General features: G+C 34.0%; 1 long non-coding RNA gene across 1 annotated transcript; it reads left to right on the top strand.

Annotated features, from left to right (window-relative positions):
* Positions 1-3,136: 3,136 nt before the first annotated feature.
* On the top strand, positions 3,137-23,183 carry LOC138857183 (uncharacterized). The gene is made up of 3 exons (XR_011396207.1): positions 3,137-3,801; positions 3,891-4,114; positions 23,045-23,183. It is a non-coding gene; the product is annotated as an uncharacterized lncRNA (long non-coding RNA).
* The last annotated feature ends 3,217 nt before the right edge of the window (positions 23,184-26,400 follow it).

The following is a 26,400-nucleotide window of genomic DNA, read 5'->3' as shown; positions in this document are numbered from 1 at the left end:
AAAGATATCTCGTCAAATGAAAGAGTTTCCTATACAAGCACTTGATTCCGATTGTTCAGTTAGTATGGCAGCTCTATGCTATAGTCATCCGATCTATACAATTTCTTCGGAGATTGGATTAATGCCTTAAATAATAATACACGCCAAATTTCATGAAGATACCTCGTCAAATGAAAGAGTTTTCCCATACATACACTTGATTCCGATTGTTTAGTTTGTATGGCAGCTATATGCTATAGTGGTCCGATATCGGCCGTTCCGACAAATGAGCAGCTTCTTTGTTAGAAAAGGACAGGTGCAAAATTTCAGATCATTCAGATAGCATAAAAACTAAGGGACTAGTTTGTATATATACAAACGACAGACGGACATGGCTAAATGTATGTATGTATATATTTTATAGGGTCTCCGACGGATGTTAAAAACTTCGTGGCAAACTTAATATACCCTGTTCAGGGTATAAAAAGTATTAAAAAATTTTGAGAGTATAAAATGCTCGGTTACACCCGAACTTAACCCTTCCTTACTAATTTTTTTTTTTTTATTAATATTAGATTGTATATCATTCATTAATTCATTACAACAATTTTCAAATTCAATTTATTTAATTTTTTTTTATCCCTAGTGAGTGCCAAACACAATTAAATGGACACCCACAAACAAAGTACAAAACATGCACACAAATTTACATGGATCCCCACAAGCATAGAAAAACACACACAAACTAGAGAACATACAAGAATTTTCACCTTATTGTTCTTTAACGTTCTCTGCGCACACTTATATGGGCACCCATAACTTAACAACAAAACACACACACACAATTAATATGAAATTATAAGCATTTGCACCCAGATTCATTATTGGTACCGCACATTTCTTCAACTTTTTTTGGCCAATTGCCTCTTTTACGAAGTGTTTCTCACAACTGAATAAGAAGGTTGTTGGAAAGTGGTCAGAGGGAGCAACTTTCAAATTCTAATGTCACTTTTCAGCCAGCTTCCTTTCATTTGGGAAACCATATAACCGAAGTACCCCACCGCTGGTACTTTCACACCCGCGAACGCGACACTTCCTAATTTTAGGCATTTTTATACTCTCGCAACCTGTTGCTACGGAGTATAATAGTTTTGTTCACCTAACGGTTGTTTGTATCACCTAAAACTAATTGAGTTAGATATAGGGTTATTTATATATAAATGATCAGGATGAAGAGACGAGTTGAAATCCGGGTGACTGTCTGTCCGTCTGTCCGTCCGTGCAAGCTGTAACTTGAGTAAAAAATGATATATCTTTATGAAAATTGGTAGACATGTTTCTTGGTACCGTGAGACGGTTTGTATTGCAGATGGGCGTAATCGGACCACTGCCACGCCCACAAAACGCCATTGATCAAAAACAAATAAATTGCCATAACTAAGTTCCGCAATAAGATACAAGACTGTTATTTGGTACACAGGATCACATTAAGGAGGGGCATCTGCGGTTAAATTTTTATTTTTTAAAGTGGGCGTGGTCCCGCCTCTAATAGGTTTACTGTGCATATCTCCTAAACCGCTAATGCTATAATAACAAACTTCACTAGAAGCAAATTTTTTTTAGAACCTCTACCTAGAGTGTGAAAATAGTTGAAATCGGTTGGCAACTCCGCCCACTCCCTATATAACGGTACTGTTAAAAACTACTAAGACCGCGATAAATCAAGCACTAAACACGCCAGAGACATTAAATTTTATCTTTGGGACTGTGATGACTTATAAGAACCGCGTTATTAGACAGTGGACGTGGCACAGCCCACTTTTAAATGAAACCCCATATCTTGGGATCTGCTCAACCAAATTCGGTGCATAACGTTCTTTTCATATTTCTATGTTATATTGCGAAAATGGGCTAAATCGGACTACAACCACGCCTATTTCCCATATAACACCATTTTTAATTCCATCTGATTCTTTCACTTACCACTATGCATATCAGTCAACAATGATTATATCGGGGTAAAACTTTGCGTGAATAATACGTTTAATGTATGCCACCTTGTGACCGAAAATTGTCTAAATCGAACCAAAACTGTTCAAGCCCCTAAGTACTAAATATGTGGACCCCAGTGCCTATAGTTGACCTTCTACCGAAAATATCAGCCCATCCACAAAGAAATCTCAAACGAGTATACCATTTGACTTTGCGAGAGTATAAAATGTTCGGTTAGATCCGAACTTAGCCCTTCCTTACTTGGTTAATAATGCACTTATTAAAACAATTAACGAGCGGACGTGTAAATAAAAAGCTGAACCGAACGGCACAAAATCATAAACTTTATGGATTTTGGCGGAATTATTGACACTTCTCAATTTTATATAAGCTTAAAACATATGATGAAATGAATACATAATGTATTTGATTTTAGCGCAATTATCGACACTTGACAATTTCGCATATGCAGAACAGAGAAAGCTAGTCACTTTCAATACATATTTACATAGAACATACAAGAAGAAATCTGTTACAAGTTCTCTCTAGAATGTACATACTTATGTGATATGTAAATGTGTGTTTCTCTGATTTTGGCGCAATTATCGACACTTGCTTTAATAAATATGTAAAATGTGCCAAAACGAAAAAAGAAGTACATATTTACGTACATAATAATTACTTTTACACATGCATTTGAAAAGAAAAATTGAAGCATGAATGTGAAATGCTGACGGCTAAACATAATTCTGTCCTTTTGTGACTCCATAATGGTGTCAAGTACATGGATTATTTTAAGAAATATATCAAAATATGTTTAAATTATTACTAATAACTCACAATAAAGTTAAAATTAATTAACATAAAATAATTTAAAAAAATAATAAATAATAGTTCAATAAAAGGGAATATATTTCAAATGGCATATCAATATTCCCAGTTTGGCATACATATTATATTCTCTTCAAATTCGCCGGTTGATTATGTTAAGAGAGCGTATGTGTACAGATTCACCGCTGTTAAAAAAGCGAGAAATGTTATTTGTTTCTCTTGCGTGTGAGGTGAACTCCCTGATAAAATTTTACAAATGTTCGCTGTCGAACCTGCACCTTCTCGTTCCTCTACGTTCTCTGGTTGAACTACTTTTATTTGTTATTTATCCAATTTGCCTCTGACATTTTTGTTCTTTATGTAGTTTTATTATAACATCTTTTGAATCTTGTGGTAGTTCTCTTTCGGGCGGTGCGATGATCAAAATTTAAATTAAATTACGGCTAAAATTTTATTAAAACTTGTAAATCTTAATATCTTAAACAAAAAGTAACTATTTAAATTTGAAGCGAACAAATACTGTGTGCCAGTCGAAAACACACTGAAATGGCAAATTGCATACATATTTATGTGACGTGATTTTTGGTTTTTACTGAGGAAATCAAACGGTTCTTAATAACGGGAAATGTGAATAACATCGATCTATCATACTCAAAAAGGCGATGTTATGTATAATTGTTATTGTAAAAAACACGAAAAGTTTTATTTTTATTTTGAAATTAATATGACTTTTTTACGCATATACATAGTGCATACTTATTTTTGTGATACACTGTATGTACCCAAGTATATACATAAACATGTCGTATATGTGAATATTTTAATATTAAAGTAAAATGCAGGTACATTTTTGGCATGTAGGTGAGATTTGACCAAATGCAAATGGCAAAAACTAGAGCAGAAGGGAGAGATATTCTCATCTATTGATGGAGGAAATGCACCTGTTTACGTAATTTCTGATGACTTTAATGGGTGTCAACTGCGAAAATATTCTATTGGGTAAGTGCGAAAATATAAAAAAGGGAATAACAAAAGAATGAAACGAAATTCCAAAACATCAGTTATAATAAAATCTTGTTCTTGCGCAGGTGTACAATTTTAAATCGTTTTTAATTACATATTATATTTCATGATGCCGCGAGTCCGTAAACGTAGTGTGCGCGAGTGTACAACTGACAATAAAAAGTCTATTTTGTTCATTTGGCCGAAAAATTTGGAAGACGAAACACGTTTGTTTGTGCTGCGCATGTTGAAGATAATGCAAGGGGGGCTGAAAATTGGAGAATTGGATCTGTTCCCACGTTAAATCCTGGTAAGTTACAAATTTTAATATTATTAAATGTTTTACGATATTGCCAGTTAATCTATGTATATGCATATATGCCCGTATGTATGTATGTATACTTATGTGCGTATCGGGGTTTATGCGTTGAAGGATGTCCATCGGATGAAAAAAAATCCTTTTTTCATTCACCGTAGATGAGATTGCATTCAACAGCGGGGTGTTAGTATTACAAATAAATGCAACATAATCCGACCGTAAAAAGTTATTTATTTGCGACAGCAATTTTGATGCGAATTATGTCGCAAATAATAGACTTAAGAAGGAGCTTTCCCGAAGCATAAATTATTTTAACAAAATACAGGTAGTTGCAGTAGCTTTTCGTCGAACAGAGTCCTTCTGCCTATTAAACGCCATTATTCATATAGAAATCAGATAGGGGGGGAAGATTTGAGTTTTGAGGAATTCGAATTATATTCGGATCTCGAGGTGAAGCGTAAACAAGATAGTGTTTCCTTCAACATCGATTTCTCTAAATGCCGACGCAAAGCAGAATGCCCGTAAACAAAATGAACCCATGAATGCGCTCAGGTAGGTGAATAGGATTTGAAACAAAAAAGATTTGAGTTAGAGAATAGGTCAATTATTGCATCCAAAAATGCTACTGAGGATGCAATAAATTTTGCCAAGATGATTGTCAGTACAATCAATACATATACTGAAGAGAAAAAACATTTTGCGTTTAATATTAATTATATGTTAACGAAGGCATATACCTTTCTCTATTTCGCTGGAGCCCAATTAAATATGTTATGGCAGGGGTTGATCCTAGGGTTATAGGTAATTTAAAAACTCTTGTTGGGTAAATGTCTAATTACGAACGGATCTGTGTAATAATAATCGACGAAATTGCAATTAAAAAGATCTCGTTTATAACAAAAGTAAGGATGTCATCGATGGTTACGATGACAAAGGAGACGGGAATAGGGAATTACATATTGCCGACTAGCCATAATTTATATGATAATTTAAATATTGTAAAATGTAAACCATATTCCATAATCAATGACAAAAAGGTTTATTGCCCATATGACTATTGCCATTTGATTAAGTCACTTTTATAAGGAAGCTGTATGTAATCGATAGGGCGAGTCATCATTTTAAAATATGTCCGAAGTTGACATCCTTCTACATACATACAAGGTGCGTTCCAAAGTAAACAGGACTTTTAAAAAAAGGATAGAACAAATGGTTTTATCGGCAAAATCAATTAATTTTTATTCAAAATAGTCCCCTTCTGCTTTAATACAGCTTTTTGCAGGGTCCAAAAGCATGTCGAACGAGTGTTTTAGCTCGTTGCCCGGTATGGCCGCCAGTATGCTGGTGCAAGCCTTTGGAATGGCCTCCACGTCTGCATAACGCTTTCCTTTCATTGGCAGATGCCTTTTTCCGAAAAGGTAGAAGTCGCACGGTGCCATATCAGGTGAATACGGGGAGTGGTTGATTGTTAAAATGTGATTTTTGGTCAAATAATCGGCCACAAGCGTCGATCGATGAGACGACGCATTATCGTGCAACAAACGCCAACTTCCATATTCGCAATATTCGGGCCGAACACGTCGAATACGGCGCACCAAACTCTTCAAAACTCCAAGGTAGAATACCGCATTAACGTTTTGGCTGGCTGGAACAAATCCTTTTTTCACAATACCCTTGGAATCATAAAAACAAATTAGCATTGTCTTCACTTTTGACTTCTCCAGGATTTTTTGGGTTTCGGCTCATCGTCATTTATGTCCTCACGACCACTTTAAAAACGTTGAAACCACTCGTGCACTCTGCTACAGGATAGACAATCATCGCCATAAACTTGTTTAATCAATTGAAACTTTTCGGTAAAAGTTTTACCAATTTTAAAACAAAATTTAATGTTGGCTCTTTGTTTGAAGCTCATTTTCGCACCGATGACAAAAACAGACTGACACTTAAAATGCAATAACTTCTCTTCCAATAGATGAAATGTCATGAAATTTTTACTGGATATCGATAAAGGATAGCAGATTCTAACGCACTAGTCGGCATATAGATGGCGCCACTAGAGCTCCCTTTGTTACTTTTGTACTGCTTACTTTGGAACGCACCTTGTATATCCCAATATATTAAAGAAAATGAGCGTTTCTAAAGCTAAAACGCATGAACGACTCGGTCGATGAGCTTGATTGTAAGGTGCGCAACAGCAAGAGCCCGTTCAAGTGGCCCATTCAACGAAACACTTCGGCAAAGCTTGATAGGCTGAAGGACCACCTGCAATTCATTTCGCATATCGAGGATCCTAGCAATATAAATACTCAATGCTTTTCAGGGTTTATCATAACTATAACAGCAATCATGAATTTATCGACAGAAATCTTTTTTTTATAAAATTAGGACTAGGTAGGGAATAAATACCCATCCATCGGCTTATGATATTCAATTCGTAGTCGCTCGTCTTATCTCAATGAAAATATTGAGATGCAGGCTGATTGGATTGTAAGCGAGGAACATCATAGCTCTCTCGATGATTCTGAGCAATACGTCGTTGATGTAGTTGACATTCCCGATGAGCACTTTGCAGAAACCGAAGAAAAGATTGCGGAACTTCAAGTACAGCAGTATTTCACTGGATACTCTATATACCAAAAACTTCTCTCCAAGTTCAGATGCGATAACTGTGCAAAATATCTGTTGAAGGCTCACGGAGATTTAGATTAGACTCCGAGTATTTAATCCGCTCTAAAAACTACAAAGATTACACCGATCTGCGACTGATTAATCCAACTGACACAGCGTTTGAAATTTGTCGGCTGCAGATGAAGCGGTATAAAGAGCTATTCGGAAAATATGCACATTATTATGGAGTTCGAGAGCTCATCGAGGATGCCATAGCTGATAGTACTAAAAGCCTTTTTCTGAAATTTTTTTAGAAGCTGGTGAATGCTTGGACCACCGACAACAACTGTTAAAGTAGATTTAATCAATAATTGACCCTTCCAATAAAATTAGGCTCAAGTGCAATAAAAGCTACACTACAACTAAAACTAATTATAACTAATATCTACATATATTTTAAATACATTTATAACTACACACAATACTTAAAAGAAAAGTTGAAAATAGAACATCTTCATATGGAAGAAAAATTAATAAAATTTTAATAAATTTGTATTAAATGTATATGTATATGCTTCATCACACAAGAAAACACACCTTTTACTTATTGCCTTCAATCAATGGAATTTTAGTTTGAAATAAGTGCGACATAATCCCTATTTTCTATTTATTAAATTTTTTTAGTTTACAAATCTTTAGGCGCTGAATATTTTCTTGCTACTTTTCTTCAGCCAGCCATTTCGCATTTTTATAGAACAACACTTTTACTAAGGACATACATACATGTGTACATACATATGTATGTAAATAGAAAAAATCGTGTTAGAATTTGTGGTTTAAGAGGCGAATTCGCAAATCGGTTACAATTTAAAAAAAAAAATTTTATCGTTATAATTTAGATAACAGAATTACTTATTTACATTTTTTTTTTTTAATTTCAGTGTTTTTTATTTTTCTATTTCAAATTTTTATTTAGATTAAGAAGTACGTACAAGTATAAGTATTTTAGTAAAATAATAAAATAAAAATTAATTTATTTGCTTTTAATTCGTATAATTCTTCAATATGCCTTCTATTCAATATTACAACAAGAATAAATTCATTCATGTATGTATGTATGTATACATATGTATGTACATGAATACGTGAATTTGCCACGGTCTGTTTGTATGTACACAAGTCATATGCTCTTCAATATGCCATATATTCATAATTACAACAAGAACAAATTCATTCATACATACATATATCTACGAATTCATTCACAAAAATAAGCACAAAGGCAAATTCAAATAACACCAACAACAAATTCACTCGTAAGAACGCGCGTATTCTACAAGTTGCCCAAAAGCTGCTTCTTCATGGTGATACTAAAAATCAGAAGTTGAGAATTTTCTGATGTTCACTCCAGAAGAGAAAAATTGCGTCTTGGGTTATTGCCGATTTAATCTTTTTGAATAAATATGGTTTTATATTACAAAATTTATGTAAAATTGTCATTTATATGAAATCCTCTATTACTTCTATGAGTTCGAGGCACACTCCGGCACTAGCTTTTGTATGTTTACTTATTATCATTAGTTCATAGTTTTTTCATTTAGCCTATTTTATATAAAAACGACGTTATGAAAATGCAAGTAAATAGGTAATCGTAGACGACATTGCCGATATATTGCCCATTGAATCAAATTTCGTCAACTCTATGACGATTCCGACGATTCTATGTCAATATTTATGCGAGCTCATATGTATGTATGTTTGTACATATATAATGTATGTTTGTCGACAAAGTCGTACTTTGGTTTTTTTTTTTTAACAACACAATGTCCGCGCGAACTTGCCGTTACTTTCATGGCATGCTACGAGCATTGTATAAATCTACGAGTAGCCAATCCTAAGATTTTCGCTAATGCACACGCAAAAATGTCCCACTTGGTACGGGTTGCTTCGAAAATTCTACTACTAAAATCACACTGTTTCCAATTTTATCAAAAATATTATTGTGTAACGGTTTGTAAATTCTATGAATTTCGTGCAAGCGTGTGATGTCAAAAGTTACTTCAAAGGACATTTTTTTAAGACAAGAAGCTTTAAAATTTTTAAGTGATTGTACAATGTATTTAATGTTTTAAGTTTTTGTTAAAGTTCACTGTTAATAACTTCAGTTCAGCTGCTTATAATTTATTAGAAATTCAAGGAGACAGTCGGATTGAGTAAGTATAGTAACATTAATTTATTAAATTTGTTAATATTTGTGTGATGATTTTATAGGATGCCTGGCAGAGAGTGCGCTTCTGGTTGCAATTTGGAGGTACCGATGTATCCCTTCCCATCAGAAGGGGAAATGTCCAGGTGAGTTTTATATATTAAAATAAGTGAATATAATAATAATATATAAATAGGTATAATAAATAGTTATAATAGTAACAAATAGTGCAAATAAAAATGTGAATAGGTCCTAATCGGTTATTTTGTAAATAAAAAATTAAAACAAGAAAAAACGTTAACTTCGGTTGCGCCGAAGCTATAATACCCTTCACAAATAGAAAGACCCCTTACAAGAACTTGATTCCGAACGTTCAATTTACATGGCAGCTATATGATATAGTGATCTGATCTGACCAATTACTGTGGAGAATAATTTGTTGCCTTAAGCAATAACTCGTGTCAAATTTCCATGCAAGCATTTTACTCCGATCGTTCAGTTAATATGGCAGCTATATGCTATAGTCATCCGATCTATAAAATTTCTTCGGAGATTACATTGTTGCCTCCAATAACAATCCGTGCCAAATTTCGTGAAGATACCTCGTTAAATGAAAGAGTTTCCCATACAAACACTTGATTCCGATTGTTCAGTTAATATTGCAGCTATATGCTATAGTCATCCGATCTATACAATTTCTTCGGAGATTAGATTAATACTTTAAATAATAATACATGCCAAATTTCGTGAAGATACCTCGTCAAATGAAAGAGTTTTCCATACAAGGACTTCATTCCGATTGTTCAGTTTGTATGGCAGCAATATGCTATAGTCATCCGATCTATAAAATTTCTTCGGAGATTACATTGTTGCCGCAAATAATAATCTGTGCCAAATTTTATGAAGATACCTCGTCAAATGAAAGAGTTTTCCATACAAGCACTTGATGCCGATTGTTCAGTTTGTATGGCAGCTATATGTTATAGTCATCCGATCTGAATAAATTCTTCGGAGATTACATTGTTGCCGCAAATAATAATCTGTGCCAAATTTTATGAAGATACCTCGTCAAATGAAAGAGTTTTCCATACAAGCACTTTACTCCGATCGTTCAGTTAATATGGCAGCTATATGTTATAGTCATCCGATCTGAATAATTTCTTCGGAGATTACATTGTTGCCTCAAATAATAATCTGTGCCAAATTTTATGAAGATACCTCGTCAAATGAAAGAGTTTTCCATACAAGCACTTGATGCCGATTGTTCAGTTTGTATGGCAGCTATATGTTATAGTCATCCGATCTGAATAAATTCTTCGGAGATTACATTGTTGCCGCAAATAATAATCTGTGCCAAATTTTATGAAGATACCTCGTCAAATGAAAGAGTTTTCCATACAAGCACTTTACTCCGATCGTTCAGTTAATATGGCAGCTATATGTTATAGTCATCCGATCTGAATAATTTCTTCGGAGATTACATTGTTGCCGCAAATAATAATCTGTGCCAAATTTTATGAAGATACCTCGTCAAATGAAAGAGTTTTCCATACAAGCACTTGATGCCGATTGTTCAGTTTGTATGGCAGCTATATGTTATAGTCATCCGATCTATAAAATTTCTTCGGAGATTACATTGTTGCCGCAAATAATAATCTGTGCCAAATTTCGTGAAGATACCTCGTTAAATGAAAGAGTTTCCCATACAAACACTTGATTCCGATTGTTCAGTTAATATTGCAGCTATATGCTATAGTCATCCGATCTATAAAATTTCTTCGGAGATTACATTGTTGCCTCAAATAACAATCCGTGCCAAATTTCGTGAAGATACCTCGTTAAATGAAAGAGTTTCCCATACAAACACTTGATTCCGATTGTTCAGTTAATATTGCAGCTATATGCTATAGTCATCCGATCTATACAATTTCTTCGGAGATTAGATTAATACTTTAAATAATAATACATGCCAAATTTCGTGAAGATACCTCGTCAAATGAAAGAGTTTTCCATACAAGCACTTGATGCCGATTGTTCAGTTTGTATGGCAGCTATATGTTATAGTCATCCGATCTGAATAAATTCTTCGGAGATTACATTGTTGCCGCAAATAATAATCTGTGCCAAATTTTATGAAGATACCTCGTCAAATGAAAGAGTTTTCCATACAAGCACTTTACTCCGATCGTTCAGTTAATATGGCAGCTATATGTTATAGTCATCCGATCTGAATAATTTCTTCGGAGATTACATTGTTGCCTCAAATAATAATCTGTGCCAAATTTTATGAAGATACCTCGTCAAATGAAAGAGTTTTCCATACAAGCACTTGATGCCGATTGTTCAGTTTGTATGGCAGCTATATGTTATAGTCATCCGATCTGAATAAATTCTTCGGAGATTACATTGTTGCCGCAAATAATAATCTGTGCCAAATTTTACGAAGATACCTCGTCAAATGAAAGAGTTTTCCATACAAGCACTTTACTCCGATCGTTCAGTTAATATGGCAGCTATATGTTATAGTCATCCGATCTGAATAATTTCTTCGGAGATTACATTGTTGCCGCAAATAATAATCTGTGCCAAATTTTATGAAGATACCTCGTCAAATGAAAGAGTTTTCCATACAAGCACTTGATGCCGATTGTTCAGTTTGTATGGCAGCTATATGTTATAGTCATCCGATCTATAAAATTTCTTCGGAGATTACATTGTTGCCGCAAATAATAATCTGTGCCAAATTTTATGAAGATACCTCGTCAAATGAAAGAGTTTTCCATGCAAGCACTTTACTCCGATCGTTCAGTTAATATGGCAGCTATATGCTATAGTCATCTGATCTATAAAATTTCTTCGGAGATTACATTGTTGCCTCAAATAACAATCCGTGCCAAATTTCGTGAAGATACCTCGTTAAATGAAAGAGTTTCCCATACAAACACTTGATTCCGATTGTTCAGTTAATATTGCAGCTATATGCTATAGTCATCCGATCTATACAATTTCTTCGGAGATTAGATTAATACTTTAAATAATAATACATGCTAAATTTCGTGAAGATACCTCGTTAAATGAAAGAGTTTCCCATACAAACACTTGATTCCGATTGTACAGTTAATATTGCAGCTATATGTTATAGTCATCTGATCTGAATAATTTCTTCGGAGATTACATTGTTGCCTCAAATAATAATCCGTTCCAAATTTCGTGAAGATACCTCGTCAAATGAAAGGGTTTCCCATACAAGCACTCGATTCCAGTTAATATGGCAGCTATATGTTATAGTGATCTGATCTGAATAATTTCTTCGGAGATTACATTGTTGCCTCAAATAATAATCCGTTCCAAATTTCGTGAAGATACCTCGTCAAATGAAAGGGTTTCCCATACAAGCACTCGATTCCAGTTAATATGGCAGCTATATGCTATAGTCATCCGATCTGTACAATTTCTTCATTCCGATTGTTCAGTTTGTATGGCAGCTATATGCTATAGTTGTCCGATATCGGCCGTTCCGACAAATGAGCAGCTTCTTTGTTATAAAAGGACAGGTGCAAAATTTCAGATCATTCAGATAGCATAAAAACTGAGGGACTAGTTTGTTTATATACCGACAGACGAACAGACGGATAGACAGAGAGACGGACATGGCTAAATCAACTCAGCTTATCATGCTGATCATTTATGTATTGTATATATTTTATAGGGTCTCCGAAGTTTCCTTCTGGGTGTTACAAGCTTCGTGGCAAACTTAATACCCCGTTTCGGGGTATAATGAATGATATTTTGTGGGCTGATTTAAAAGTGCTTATACTATCATAACATTGATTTGATTTAACATAAATATGTTGATTAAAATTTGTTTTTTTAGTAATGTTAAATAACAAAACGCTTAAAACGTTCACCTTTCATAATCCGTTTACAGAAGTTTGTATTGGTTATTCGTTCGAAAGATATTGATATTTTCTTTTAGTTTAGTTATGTTAACTTACATGTTTATGGTTGTGTGAGTGAAATTTCTTTGTCAGTTGAATATTTAAATTGTTAGTTTACTAGTTTAGTTAATGTACGTTTTGTTTTTGTTTAATTTCAATTAGGCGCCGCGAATGGATCAAGCTGTACGACGTAGTGAATCCAACGGCTAAATATTTATTTGCGTGCCAAAGGCATTTCTCCTTAAAGATGAGGCTCCAAATTGGCTTTACCAGATTTAGATTTAAGAATATTATCACCTGCAGTAAGATTAGACAGAGCAGTAAATTGTAGTATAATTGACCAAAACGAACAAGACATTGAATTAGGTAGTGAAAGTTTAAATCCGATGCATCTTATCTCTTCTCCAATTAGAACTGTCTCGACTTCAAACACTGATATGTTTTAAGTTGAGACCTTGGGTAAATCCCTTCAACCCCTATATAATGAAGATCACACATGTTCTTCATCTTTAGGTAACACTCAAATAATTAACACATGGGCAAATAGTAGGCAAACGCAAACAGAGCGATATTTGACAGAAGGGCACCGAGGAAAAGAATGTATCGGCAGGAGATAGACGAAAAGTCGCAGGAGCAAGTTCGCAGTTTTGTATTGGTGGAGAAACTTGGACCCACCCTTTAGCATATTTTTTTTGTGCACAAAGCTTGCAAAGGAGGCATAATGAAGAAATATACACATAGCCAATAAAGTCTGCGTTCACCCGACACATTTTTTTAAGTGAAGTAAAAACACGATGTAAATACTAGGTAATTCAGTTCAAATTTACATGTATTTCTTCTTTATATTTTTAAGTTCAAAATGCAAAAATAAAAATGTATATTCCATTAAGTCTGCGTTATGTGTATTATAGTCGTTCCTTTATAAGGTGGTGATAATTTGCTTGGTACGAGTACCTTGTTAGAGTGGTGTAGTTTGTTCAATTCGATTATCATAAGGAGAGGTGCCTTTTTGATGTGGTGCAATTGAACTTTCGAATTTGCGTATTTCCGATGTTTCCTTTTAATAATTTACATTTTATCAGAGAATGTTAATGAATAGAGAAGGAGCAAATGTTAACTGAAATCTTTTTGAGTACTAATTTGTAATTCCACATGAGGAAACATCGAAAAATATAACTTCGAAAAAGAAAAATACACCACGCAATGTGCGAAATGCTATAAATAGACACAACGAATATTCCTAAATGAAAAATCGTTGCGCATACCTACTTAGATTTATGTTTTCAATTTCTATGATATGACAAATATATAATTATGAAAAACCTTCTTTATTAAAAATCTGTATTATCGGTAAAAACCCCAAAATTCATAATAAAATAAACATTTAATAGGCAATTTCTCCAACTTATGTAAGTATGTGCGTAGCGTGAGTAATTGCTTATTGAGCAAAGGATAACAATAAAACGGTGGCTAAGCGGCCGCGTTTCCACTTTTATGGTGGGTGAGGTCGTAAGTGGGCAGGGGTTAAGCACAATCCGAATACGAGCCTACACGTTCCAATCCTAAAACTCACGTAAATTAAATTTTATTTAATTTTTTTATTTTATTAATTGGAATTACTAGCATATATCAATTCAATTACTTAAATAGCATATTTTACTTCCTGATATAATTAAAATCTATCAGGAAAATATGTTCATATGTTTAGGTTTATTGAATATTTTCTTATTATGCGTATTTACACAAATGTGATAATCACACATACATTCTTAAATACACGTACGCTGATGCTTGCTTCTTTTTGCCCTGCTCAAGCAATGACTTTTGTCCACACTTTTTGCTTTTTGCGAGAAGTAAGCTGAACGATCGCTGGCAAGGAGGGGTCAAGGGCGCACTGCCACATAAATATTTCAGATAAATTTTTATTAATCGAATTTATTTTAAAACGATTATAGGTATGAATTTATTGGTATTTATATTTTTACGTGTCTATTAATTATATTACGAAATTAAGTCATTAATGCATTAGTATTTTTCAATACAAATTAAGCAACATATTAATATATTATGAGCCCTCACTTGACACGCCTCTGTGCATGGTGGCAAGCCAACGAAATAACGGCGAGTTCACCCGGACATTGTGTTATTGAAAAAAACCAAATGTCGACTTTGTCGACAAACATACATATATACATATGAGCTTGCATACATATTAACGCCGAATTTTGTGCATCGTGGCGGAGTTGACAAAATTTGTTTCAATCGACAATTTTGCGACAATGTCGGTCGGCTATGTTGTCTCGTTTGTCCTTTTTGCAGTGGTTTGCTATTGAAAGTTGACTTATGCTCTTTTGAAATATTGTGATTACCAATTGGGCTGCATTTTCATAGCGTCGTATTTAGATAAAATAGGCTAAATCGAAAAACTATGAAACAATGATAATAAGTAAACATATAAAAGTAATATATGCAGTGTGCTTAGAGTATATAGAAGTAGTTAATGATTTCATATGAATGGCAATTTTATATAAATTTTATAATTTAATGCCATATATAGTGCATAATATGAAAAAAATTGAAATAATGTTTCAAATCGCTAAGAGGTCATGTTGCCAATTCTCCTTTCTGAATAGCATACAAATTCTTCAATTTATGATTTTTAACATCGTAGTGAGTAAGCAGCTTGTTCGCAAAATACAAATGCGAGGGGAATGGTAGGATCAGTTGTAAAATTTAAACTTATTCAATTTTACTGAAGACATTCAAATTCAATTTCATTCATTTTTATTTTCGAGCATTTGCGGTAGGAATTCTATATGAAAACCAAATGTGGCTTACCAGGCGCACAGAAAAAATAGCGCGGCGCAGAGTTATGATCGAACGCACTTTGCTTTGAAGCAGACGCACGTTCCTTATGAATGAATTTGTTGTCGTTGTAATATGAAATACTTAGAAAATAAGCCGCGAGTTCGCTTGAATATTATTGGCCGATGATGGTGCGTCTACGTTTTTTTTTGTCACTTACAGGAATGTTTGATTTTTTGCGAAAGACATATTGAGGTACATACATATGTACATATATGCAAATATATTGGAACATGCGAATGAAGAAAGGCAATTTCAAGAATATTCACATATAGACATATGAACATTGTAGCAAGTAAACAACAATAGCTGTTTGAGTTCACAGATTAGACAAATTGGCTTAAATATTGTCTGTAATGCTGCTTGTGTAGCAGTCTTCTTTATTTCAAAGTGAAATATTTTGCCTAAGTTCAAATCCTATCATATTTTTATACTCTCGCAACCTGTTGCTACAGAGTATAATAGTTTTGTTCACCTAACGGTTGTTTGTATCACCTAAAATTAATCGAGTTAGATATAGGGTTATATATATATAAATGATCAGGATGAAGAGACGAGTTGAAATCCGGGTGACTGTCTGTCCGTCCGTCCGTGCAAGCTCTAACTTGAGTAAAAATTGAGATATCTTTATGAAACTTGGTAGACATGTTTTTTGATACCGTAAGACGGTTGTATCACAGATGGTCGTAATCGGCCTACTGCCCACCCACAAAACGCCATTAATCGAAAACAAATAAACTGTCATAACTAAGCTCCACAATAAGATAAAAAACAGTTATTTGGTATACAGGATCACAGGAGGGGTATCTGTAGTTTAAAAATATTTTTTAAAGTGGGTGGGGTACCGCCACATAATAGGTTTAATGTGGTATCTCCTAAACCGCTAAAGCTATTATAACGAAATTCAGTGAGAACAAATTCTTTGAGCATCTCTATCGACAGTGTGAAAATGAGTGAAATCTGGTGACAACTCCGCCCAGTCCCCATATAACGGTGTTAAAAACTACTTAAAGCACGCTAAATCAAGCACTAAACACGCCAGGGACAATAAATTTTATCTTTGGGATGGTATGAGATGACTTTATAGGAATCACGTTCAGAATTATTCAGTGGGCGTGGCATCGCCCACTTTTAGGTAAAACCCATATCTTAGCATCTGCTTAACCGGTTTCAACCAAATTCGGTATATTATATTCTTTTCATAGTTCTATGTTATAGTGCGAGAATGGGCGAAATCAGATTACAACCACGTCTATTTCCCATACAACACCATTTTAAATACCACTTGATTCTTTCACTTTCCACTATGCAAATCAAGCAACAATGATTATATCGGCGTAAAACTTTGCGTGAATAATACGTTTAAAGTATGCCACCTTGTGACCAAAAATTTTCTAAATCGAACCAAAACTGTTCAAGCCCCTAAGTACTGAATATGTGGACCCCAGTGCCTATAGTTGACCTTCTACCGAAAATATCAGTCAATCCACAAAGAAATCTCAAACGAGTATACCATTTGACTTTGCGAGAGTATAAAATGTTCGGTTACATCCGAACTTAGCCCTTCCTTACTTGTTTTATATACTATTTTATTATTTTTATAACCCTTTTTATCGAATAATACTTTAATTCTATTTTCATATTATTTCCCTCATTATTAAAATTTTCCTGTCAGAAGTCAATTTCTTTCGTTTTTATACTCTCGCAACCTGTTGCTACAGAGTATAATAGTTTTGTTCACCTAACGGTTGTTTGTATCATCTAAAACTAATCGAGTTAGATATAGGGTTATATATATATAAATGATCAGGATGAAGAGACGAGTTGAAATCCGGGTGACTGTCTGTCCGTCCGTCCGTCTGTCCGTCCGTCTGTCCGTCTGTCCGTCCGTCCGTGCAAGCTCTAACTTGAGTAAAAATTGAGATATCTTTATGAAACTTGGTAGACATGTTTCATGGTAGCATGAGACGGTGGGTATTGCAGATGGGCGTAATCGGACCACTGCCACGCCCACAAAACGCCATTAATCAAAAACAAATAACTTGCCATAACTAAGCTCCGCAATAAGATACCAGACTGTTATTTGGTACACAGGATCACATTAGGGAGGGGCATCTGCAGTTGAAATTTTTTTTTAAAAAGTGGGCGTGGTCCCGCCTCTAATAGGTTTAATGTGCATATCTCCTAAACCACGAATGCTATAATAACAAAATTCACTGGAAGCAAATGTTTTTAGCACTTCTATTGACGGTGTGAAAATAGTTGAAATCGGGTGGCAACTCCGCCCACTCCCCATATAACGGTACTGTTAAAAACTACTAAAAGCGCGATAAATCAAGCACTAAACACGCCAGAGACATTAAATTTTATCTCTGAGATGGTATAAGATGACTTTATAGGAACCGCGTTCAAAATTAGACAGTGGGCGTGGCACAGCCCACTTTTAGGTGAAAACCCATATCTTGAGATCTGCTTAACCGATTTCAACCAAATTCGGTGCATAACGTTCTTTTCATGTTTCTATGTCATAGTGCGAAAATGGGCGAAATCGGATTACAACCACGCCTATTTTCCATATGACACCATTTTAAATACCACTTGATTCTTTCACTTTCCACTATGCAAATCAAGCAACAATGATTATATCGGCGTAAAACTTTGCGTGAATAATACGTTTAAAGTATGCCACCTTGTGACCAAAAATTTTCTAAATCGAACCAAAACTGTTCAAGCCCCTAAGTACTGAATATGTGGACCCCAGTGCCTATAGTTGACCTTCTACCGAAAATATCAGTCAATCCACAAAGAAATCTCAAACGAGTATACCATTTGACTTTGCGAGAGTATAAAATGTTCGGTTACATCCGAACTTAGCCCTTCCTTACTTGTTATTATTTAAATTTTTGTTTATGCGCATACCAAAGAACATCTGTGCATATGTATATATATACATTTTGCTTATAGAGTGGTGTAGTTCGTTGCGTAAATTGACAGGATGGTGAAATTTTATTTTCGAACTTGATGAGGGAACATCGAAAACGCGCAAGTTCGAAGAGAAGAGAAAATCCAATAAATGCAAATCAGAAAATAGTTGTGAATTGGTTTGAAATTGCATCTAAATAGAAAAGGAGAAAAAATGAAATTTCAATGTTAGAATCAAATGTGCATATGTATGTATGTATGTAAGTATATACATATGTAGGATATATTATATGTTTTAATAAATAAATATAAATAGTAGTAAAGTAGTTAAAATATAGTTTAAAAAAAGGAGTATAAATAAAAAAAATATAAATTGTTATTCAATTTTTTGACATGTGGGTGGGATTTGACCATTGGCAAATTGCAAAAATTCTTACTAGATCAGAAGAGGGAGGTATTCTCCTCTATTGATGTACCTGTTGGATAAATTTCTCATGACTTGAATGGGTGTTAACTGAGAAAATATTCAAATTGGGTAAGTGCGAAAATATAAAAGAAAGAATAGTAAAAGCAGAGAAACGAAATTCCAAACTATTAGTTATAATAAAAGCTTCTTGTGGTGCGGTAGTAAAATTTTAAATCGGTTTTAATTTTAATTAAAAAATTTATAAAAATGCCGCGAGGGCGAAAATGTTGTGAGCGCGAGTGTGAAAATGACAGTGGAAAGTGCAATTTGTTCATTTGGCCGAAAAATGAACAAATTGCACTTATATGGAGGCGAAACTTGGGGTTCGACAATTTACCCATAGCCCCCTCAAACGCGTTTGTTTGTGCTGCGCATTTCGCAGAAAATGCAATGGGGGCTAAAAAAATTGAGGATTGGTGCTGTACCCACACTAAATCTTGGTAAGTAACAAATTTAAATAAAATAATATTTTTGCGGTGATTTTATATATATATATATATATATATATATATTGATGCAGCATATATGCACGTATGTATTGTATGTATGTACTTGTATGTATGTGTGCCTATCGGGGTTTATGTATTCGTTTTGTTTGCTTGGGGGCATTCATTTCGAATGACATATTGTGTATATTCACATTATGTATATAAACATAAAATATTATTAATTATACATATATTAAATATATATTAATATGATAGGAAATTCGATTGATATTGTTCCTCCATCGAAAACGGAGAGGCGAACCTGCTGCGTTGAAGCAGAGAACTTAAAACAATGAGAAGGTGCAGGTTCGACAGCGAACAATTTGTAGGAATTCATCAAGGAGTTCACCCAGAGAACTTAACCAGAGAGTTGTTTTAAGTTCTCTGGTTGAAGGATGTCCATCGAATGGAAAAAAAATCCTTTTTTCATTCCCCCAAGATGAGATTGCCTTCAACAGCTGGGTTTTAGCATTAAAAATAAGTGCATCATACTCCGACCATAAAAAGTTGTTTATTTGTGACTGTCATTTTGATGCAAATTATGTCACAAATAATAGACTTAAGGAAGGAGCTATCCCTAAGCATAAAATATTTGTTTACGAAAATGAAGGCAGTTCCAGTAGCTTTTCTTCAAACAGGGTCCTTCTGCCTATTAAGCGGCAATACTCACGTAGGAATCAGATAGCGGGGGAAGATTTAAGTTTTGAGGAATTCGAATTATATTCGGATCTCCAGGTGAAGCGTAAACAAGATAGTGTTTCCTTCAACCTCGATTCCTCAAAATGTGACCGCGAATCTTGCGCTCGGATTGTGCGGGCTTATCAGCAGAATGCCCTTAAGCAAAATGAACGCATGAATGCGCTCAGGCAGGACAATAGGATTTTGAAAGAAAAATTATTTGAATTAGAGAATAGGACAATTATTGCATCCAAAGATGCTACTGAGGATGCAATAAATTTTGCTAGGATGATTGTCAGTACAATCAATACATACACTGAAGATCAAAAAAATTTAGCGCAAAATATTAATTATATGTCAACGAAGGCATATAACTTCTTGAGGGATGATCTTCAGTTTGCGCTGCCACATCCAAAATCTCTACTGCGCTGGCGCCCAATTAGATATGTCGTAGCAGGGATTGATCCTAGGGTTATAGGTAATTTGAAAACTCTTGTTGGGGAAATGTCCGAACACGAACGAATCTGTGTAATTATATTCGATGAAATACAATTAAAAAAGATTTCGTTTATAACAAAAGTAAGGATGTCATCGATGGTTTCGTTGACAAGGGAGAGGCAATAGGGAATTAAATATTGCCGACAAATGCTGCTTTTTCATGGCGAAAGCTATAGCATCTAATTGGAAATACGTAATTCCGTATTATGTGGCAAAAGGAGGGCTGTCCGCAGTAGATTTAGATGTAATATTGAAGAAAAACATTGAAGTCTTGGACATGATAGGACTCAATGTAAAAGCGATCATTTGTGATCAAGGTCCGGTGAATGTCCGATTATATAATAATTTAAAAGTTACAAAATCCGAACCATATGTTATAATCAATGGCAAAAAAGTTCATTGCCTATATGACTATTGCCATTTAATTAAGTCAGTTAGGAATAATTTATTGAAGCACGACTTAAAAACTATCGATGGCATAGCTAGCTTCAAGGTTATAAGGAAGCTGTATGCAATCGATAGTGTAAGTCATCATTTTAAAATATGTCCGAAGTTGACATCCTCCCACATATATCCCAATACTTTCGAGAAAATGAGCGTTTCTAGAGCTACACAGGTGCTCAGCAATTCAGTAGCAGCTGGCATCGACATGGCATTCAGGCAGGGATTATTGGGCACGGATGCATATATAATGAAATGCGCCATAGCGACACAAATGTTGGTAAAACGCATGAACGACTTGTTTGATGAGCTTGATTGCAAGGTGCTCAACAGTAAGAACCCGTTCAGGTGTCCCATTTGGCGAAACACTTCGGCCATGTTTGATAGGCTGAAGGACCACCTGCAGTTCATTTCGAATATCCAGGTTCCTAACACTATAAATGTTCAATGCTTATCAGGGTTTATCATAACCCTGACAGCAATGATGAATTTATCCAAAGATATCTTTGATAATTACAAAGATGTGAAATTTATATTGTTAGGAAAATTAAATCAAGACGCGCTAGAAAACTTTTTTTATAAAATTAGGGCTAGTCAGGGGGTAAATACTCATCCATCGGCCTATGATATTCAATTCATAGTCGCTCGTCTTATCTCAATGAAAATATTGAGACGCAGATTTAATAATAAAGGCTCAAACTGCGAAGACGATGACGACCTGAATCTTGATTGGAATATCAGCGAGGAAGATCATAACGCCCTCGATGATTCCGAGCAACATGCCGTTGATATAGTTGACATTCCCGATGAGCATTTTGCAGAAACCGAAGAAAATACTGCGGAGCTTCAAGTACAGCGGTATTACACTGGATACTCGATATACCAAAAACTTCTCTACAAGTTCAGATGCGATAACTGTGCAAAAGAGCTGTTGAAGACTCAAGGAGATTTAAATAAGCACTCCGAGTCTTTAATACGCTCTAAGAACTATAAAGATTGCACCGATCTGCGACTAATAAATCAGACTGACAGAGTTTTCGAAATTTGTCGGATACAGATGAAGTGGTATAAAGAGCTATTCGGAAAATATGCGCATTACTATGGAGTTCGAGAGCTCATCGAGGATGCCATAGATGATAGCACTAAAAACGTTTTTCCAGAATGGTTTTTAGAAGCTGGTGAATGCTTGGTCTACCGACAACAACTGTTTAAGTCCTTAGTAACAGTGTTGTTGTATAAAAATGCGAAATGGCTGGCTGAAGTAAAGAGGCAAGATAATGTGCAACGCCGAAAAATACGTAAACTAAAAAAATTAAATATATAAAAAATAGGGATTATGGTGCACTTATTTTAATCTAAAATTCTATTGATTGAAGGCAATAGGTATTAGGTGTGTTTTTTTGTGTAAGTGATGTATCATATCCATACATATTTAATACAATTTATTACATTTTTCGTTCACATTTAGATGTTCTTTTATTTTCAGCTCTTCTTTGTATATTTTCAGGTGTAAATAAGTTTAATTTAGAAGGTTTAAGTAGTTAAAAATGTATTTAAAATATATGTAGAAATAAGTTATAATTAGTTTTAGTTGTAGTGTAGTTTTTCTAGTTTTATTGCACATGAGCCTAGTTTTATAAAACAGGGCACATGAGCCTAGTTTTATAAATAGAAAAAATCGTGTGAGAATTTGTGGTTGAAGAGGAGGCAAATTCGCAAATCGTGTGCAATTAAAAAAATTTGTTTGTTTTATCGTTACAATTTAAATAACAAAATTACTTATATGCATTTGTTTTTTTTTATTTTCAGTGTTTTCTATTTTTCCATTTCAGATTTTTATTTAGATTAATATAATTAAGAAATACCTATAAGTATAATTTATTATTATTTTAATTAAATAATAATGTAATTAATAAAATATAAATAAATAAAAATTAATTTATTTGCATTTAATTCGTTAAATATTTGAGGTTTCGATAATACATAGGTAAGTATAACATTTTTTGATTTGACCACCAGTTAGTGTTCACTTCGTTTGTACAAAGCAGCTAAAAGTAGAATTGATGAATTGCCACGGTCTGTTTGTATGCACTATGACTTGTATACATACAAACAATTCAATATGCTATATACTTGTATTCATAATTACAAGAAGAAAAAATTCATTCATGCATATGCATATCTACATACATGAAAACGTGAATATGTCAAGGTCTGTTTGTATGTACACACGTCATATGCTCTTCAATATGCCATATATTCATACAAAAAGAACAAATTCATTCATACATATATCTACGCATTTAAATAACACCAACAACAAATTCATTCATAAGAACGCGCATATTCTACAAGTTGTTCAAAAGCTGCTTCTTCATGGTGATACTAAAAATCAGAAGTTGAAGAATTTTCTGATGTTTACTCTAGAAGAGAAAAATGGCAACTTGGGTCATTGCCGATTTAATATTTTTATACTACATATTGTTTTAAATTATAAAATTTATGTAAAATTGCCATTGCAAACTACATATAGTGCTTGTATATGTTTACTTATTATCATTCTTTAATAGTTTGTCGATTTAGCCCGTTTTATCTACAAACGACGTTATGAAAATGCAGACCAATCGTTAATCGTAGCATTTCAAAAGAGCATAAGTCAATTTTCAACAGCAAAGCCCTGCAAAAAGGACAAACGAGACAACATAGCCGATCGACATTGTCGCAAAATTGTCGATAGAAACAAATTTTGCCAACTCCGCCACGATGCACAAAATTCGGTGTCAATATGTATGCGAGCTCGTATGCATGTATGTGAATATGTATGATTGTCGACAAAGTCGTATTTTCGTTTTTTTCAACAACATAATGTACGCGCGAACTCGCCGTTATTTTCTTGGCTTGCCACCATGCACAGAGGCGTGTCAAGTGAGGGCTCATAATATATTAATATCTTGCTTAATTTGTATTGAAAAGTACTAATGCATTAATGACTTAATTTCGTAATATAATTAATAGACACGTAAAAATATAAATACCAATAAATTCAAACCTATAATCGTTTTTCGTTTAAATTCGATAAATAAAATATATATCTGATATAATTATGTGGCAGTGCGCCCCTGACCCCTTCTCGCAAAAAGCAAAAAGTGTAGACAAAAGTCATTGCTTGTGCGGGGCAAGAAGAAGCAAGCATCAGCGTACGTGTATTTAAGAATGTATGTGTGATTATCACATTTGTGTAAATACGCATAATAAGGAAATATTCAATAAACCTAAACATATGAACATATTTTCCTGATAGATTTTAATTATATCAGGAAGTAAAATATGCTATTAAGGGAATTGAATTGAGATATGCTAGTAATTCCAATTAATAAAATAAAAAAATTAAATAAAATTTAATTTTATGTATTTTACGATTCGAACGATATGCTCGTATTCGAAATGAGCTTAACTCCTTCGCGCTTACGACCTAAGCCACCACAAAAGTGGAAACACGGCCGCTTAGCCACCGTTTTATTATTATTTTTTGTTCAATAAGCAATTACTCACTCAACGCACATACAAAAGTTGGAAAAATTACATATCAGAGGTTATTTTATTATGAATTCTGGGGTTTTTGCCAGCAATCCTCCTTTTTAATTCAAAAGGCTTTTCACAATTTTAATTTTCGTCATATCAGTGAAATTGAAAACACAAATCTAAATAGGTATGCTCACCGATTATTCATTCGTTGTGTCTATTTATAGCCTTTTCTCCGTTTCGCACACAGCGTGGTGTATTTTTCTTTTTCGAAGTTATATTTTTCGATGTTCCCTTATGTGGAATTACAAATTAGTACTCAAAAAGTTTTCAGTTAACATTTGCTCCTTCTCTATTCATTTACGTTCTCTGATTTTATCATAGCTAACATTCGCCTTCTCTATTTATAAACATTCTCTGACTACGATGATGCTTTTTCGAACTTTCTATTTTAGCAATGACGCCAGGTTTGGTTTCTCGAACTGGTTGCATCATGCATATTGCAGTGTTTGCACATATATCCATACATACATATGTACTTATATTATCTGTGGTGTCGTTTGCATAGCACAGTTCTTTATTACAACATAAAATATTTTGCTTAAGTTCAAATCCTATCCAACATATGTACATACATTTTTTTTTACTTTTCTATTAAATTAAATTTTTATTATTAAAGGTGTTTTTTATTTGACCAGGACGTTAAGATAATTATATTGACTTAACAAAGTTCTCTTAGCTAGTATGTTGAACTAGTGGCATTGTCAGTTGATTGCAGATGAAAATGTAAGCAAACCAAAAATGCCGAGCCTTGTAGATGAGATTTGGGCTAAAATTAAGACAATTTAAACTTTTGTTTTCAGTTTTTTGTGTCCTTGATCTCAAATAAACAAAATCTATATATCGGGTTTTCCAATAGGGATGATATGATTTCTAATTGCCTGTTTGGCCATTTTTAATATGTCGTGATCTGTAATGATGATTACAATTTCATCACGGAAAGATATATGCAAGAACAACGTTTACAAATTATTCAATTTTATTATCAAAATAATCGTTCTCTAACTGCAGCTTTTCGTGAGCTTTTGCCATTTGTGGTCGTAATAATCGTCCACCTGTGCTCACTATTCGTCAAATAAATAATCAAAGCTGTCGGTTCTAGTGCTAAGAAAATTCACAAACTATTCATTACCAACCCTTACATCCATCTAAATTGACGGGTTTTTGGTCTGAATTGGTCTTTAGCAATAAACTAGACTCTCTTGAGCCTTAGAAATCAATATTGACATACATCGAATTCGTTCCTGCAAATAAAGTCGTGGAGGTCATTTGAATTTTGTTATATTCAGAACTTAATTATATCGATTGTACGATTAAAAAACATTTGAATTTCCTTAAGATTTTTTTTTTAATCATTCTTTTTGGACCATTTATTGGGTAGGTATTTTAATTATTCGTTAACAATTTCAAAAATTCGAACTAATCTTATCTTCATGTCAGACATTTTGAAGTAAATTGAATATCAGTTGACTTTACTTCCCCGCCTTGCCAACACAGTTTGAAAATATGAAATAAGCTAAGTGCGTTTTATTTTTCAACGATTTAGCTCTTAGCTTATGACCATAGGATGTATTAAGTTTGCC

Source organism: Bactrocera oleae, chromosome 4, assembly GCF_042242935.1.
Source record: "Bactrocera oleae isolate idBacOlea1 chromosome 4, idBacOlea1, whole genome shotgun sequence".
In the NCBI taxonomy this organism is placed as follows: Eukaryota; Metazoa; Arthropoda; class Insecta; order Diptera; family Tephritidae; genus Bactrocera; species Bactrocera oleae.
Note: the sequence above shows the minus strand (reverse complement) of the source record. Positions and strands in the feature narration are given on the sequence as shown.